This window comes from Octopus bimaculoides, chromosome 7 (genome assembly GCF_001194135.2).
Source record: "Octopus bimaculoides isolate UCB-OBI-ISO-001 chromosome 7, ASM119413v2, whole genome shotgun sequence".
NCBI lineage: Eukaryota > Metazoa > Mollusca > Cephalopoda > Octopoda > Octopodidae > Octopus > Octopus bimaculoides.
In genome coordinates, this window is record NC_068987.1 from 42572210 (window position 1) to 42575411 (window position 3202).

A 3202-nucleotide genomic window follows, 5' to 3' on the forward strand; every position below is an offset into this window, starting at 1 on the left:
TGTCTCGACTCGTACCTGAACATTGCCCTGTGTGGAACTGACTCCTCAGCCTGTCCTGACCTGGGTGACATATTGCACCAAAATACGGCCTCGATTGGTGAAATGTGGCCCCTCTCTGCCATGGTCTTGATGGTACGATGATGCCTTTCCACCACTCCATTTCCACTTGGCCGGTATGCCGCCCTGAAGAAGCGGCTGACCTGCCACCCATCAAGCATTTCTTTCAGCACCTCCAAGTGAAATGCAGTGCCATTATCCAGAAGCAGCTCATCCATGGGGCCTCGTTCCAGGAATATCTCATTTAATACTCTCGTGATTTCCTCTGCGGTCTCCGTCTTCATCTCCTTCCATATGGCCAACCGCCCTGGTCCGCAGTCAGCTATTGACAGGTATGTCCCCTGCCGGTAGTGTGTTATGTCCACTGCCAGCCGTTTCCAGTTGTGGTCCACTGGAATACTTCCCGCCTCATGTACGTCCGGAGTAGGGTCGATGGTCTGGCACCTGTCACAGCTGCTAACCACTCTCTGCATGCTCCATCTTGTTACATCGGAGTGGACTTTCCTGGCTCGGAACAACATCCTGTCCACTCTCATGTGATGCAAGGTATGCAGTCTTCTCAACTCCAAGTCACTCTGACAACATACTGCAGCCACAGCCTGCTCCGCATCCTCTAGCACCTGCAACCAGGCTCACTTTACCCTGGTCAGAACGTCTGCCCTGTTCTCAGAAGGCACAAAGCTCATGCTCAGCTTCAGGTCAGACTCAGCGGTTAGTTCACGCAGTATCCCTAATCGACGCTTTACCAACATCTCTGCAGCCCCTTTGGTTCACACCCTCCACTCATTGGTGATGACTGCCGTCACCCAACCAAGCACAGTGGCAGAATCGGTCCTAATTTCTACGGTGCGCAGCCCCAACTTCAAGGCCAGGTTCACCCCCTTCAACACGGCATCCAACTCTGCTACATTGATATGGTTGCAGTCATCCATCTTTCTGAACCAGGCTGCATCTTCCACCACGACGCCTCCCATTTCCAAGACAACCCCAATTGCGATGCTACTGGCGTCGCACCATATGATCCCGCTCTTTGATTTGGGAACATACTAACTGCCCCTAACTGGATACTCTGCTCTCACTCTGACCAAGACCTCCTGCATCATGTCAGTCGTCTTCTCCCCCACTCTATTGTTCCACTTCGCTCCTTCGGCTCATCTCTTGATGAAGCTACATGCTGTCCGGAGCCATCTTGCAATCGGGTAGTGTCCCACCAGCTTCCCACACTCCGAGAACAGTTCCCATTTACTCATGCTGGTGCCCAGTTCGGGGATCTCGTTCCCTCGTCGAAACACCAACGCGCTGGCCTTGTCTCTCCATAGCTTGAGGCCTAGTGCAGCGCCTCCCTCCATCACCTCTGGTGGCTTGGCAATCAGTTCAAAACTCTTCAGGTGGCCTATGACCTCTGTTGCTAGCATTATGGTTTCATCCACAAGGATGTCATCGGTATACGAATTGGTGGCCCTTTTTACTCAGTCACCTTTCCCAGGATGGCCTTGAGAATTGTTGCCATAATTTTTGGCACTGAATTTAGCCCAAACCCCAGCCTAGTCAGACAGTATGTCCGGCCCTTATACCTGACAAGCTGATGTTTCCACAGTCTCTCAGCCGCATGCACCTGCAGGTATGCCAACTTCAAATCGACGATTGTGGAGGCCCCTGTCATCTTTCTCCACTCTCACAAGGTGTCCCTGCAGACATCTGTGGCCTCGCCGCCCGTATGGCATGATATGTGGTCATTCAGCTCTCGAAAGTCAAGCACTGGCTTGACCTTATGCTTTGTGGGCTGTACCACCACCATCAGCGGCAGAACTCCGCTCTCTACTTCTTCTTGCCAAGGGATCAATATGCCCTCCTTAATCAATCGCTCCACCTCCCCCTCGAACTCGCTTATGGCATCTCCGTTCAGAGTATGCTGATAGCAGCCCACTTTATTTTTTAATGTCGAGGGCTCTCCCTTCCAGTGCCACTCTACTGTCCACTTCTGGCCATCAAAGACAGCATGGAAGTCCTGGTCTTCAATGGTGTGTGCAGCATAGATTTCTTCGCAGTTCTCACCAATGCACGGTGTCGCCATACACTGTTTCTCCACAACCCCGAATGTTACACTGGCCTAGTTGACAGTGACACTTCCTAAACGGGTGATTGTATCCATCCCCATCACCACGTCAATTTCGTCCACAAAGTGGCCAACTACAATTGCTTGCAGCGTCAGCTTTGTTCCCTGCACTTCAATCTGCGCATCTGTAATGTCTTCACAGTGTACCTCTCTTCCGTTGACTGCCCTCACACTGCTTTTTCCACTCCATGTCTCTACCACTTCTGGGGTCATCAGGGTCGTCGTACAGCCCGTGTCCACAAGGGCTCGCAACATCTTCCCCTTCACCAGAATGTCGACTACAGGTAACAATAAACACGCCTCTATTGATCTGAAGGGATAACTACTGGCGCAGTAGTCTCCCTTAGATCGTTTCCCCGCAGACATTCGCTGGCTATATGTCCTGTTTCTTGACACTGGTAGCAAATGACCTCAGGCTTGGGTGACTTGCAGTCTCACACAATGTGCAGGCCCTGACACCGGAAGCACTGTCCTTTGATTGGTCGTACACTTCCTTGTTTGACCCCTCTCTGCTACTCCTTGCTCGGCCACTTTTCGTTGTTACAGTCGCTGCCACCGGCGGCGTCCTGCAACACGAAACTAGCACGCGAGCCTGAGATATAATATCTGCCATCGCCTTAGAGTTGACGTTTGGCAGCTTTTGCAACTTGACCAACATGTGGTCAGGAAAGTCAGTCACAAATGCTAACTGAACCGTTCGGTCCAGCGATTCTCCTTCATATCCCGCCAGTTTAGCCAATCTCCTGAGTTCGTTGGCAAATACGTCGACCTGTTCACCAGTCCACTTTGCTTTCCCCAGGCGAGCGTACGCTTCGAACATTCCTTCTGCAAAGGCCTCCATCAAAAGGATTTCTATTTTTTCCACGCTAAGTTGGTTGGTCCCTTTCTTCCATTTCTAAGTATAGCGCCAATGCCGAACCATCTGGGTACAGTGGTATAAAACTCGCTAAGTTGTCTATCTCATGGAGCTTCACAACCAACTTCGTCTTCTTTAACCAAGTGATTACCTCCGTGTTACCGCAAAACGGT

General features: G+C 51.3%; 1 long non-coding RNA gene across 1 annotated transcript in view; it reads right to left on the minus strand.

Moving 5' to 3' along the window:
• The window catches only part of LOC128248368 (uncharacterized), a 17094-nt gene that overhangs the window by 12894 nt on the left and 998 nt on the right, over nucleotides 1-3202 (minus strand). The window lies entirely within an intron of this gene.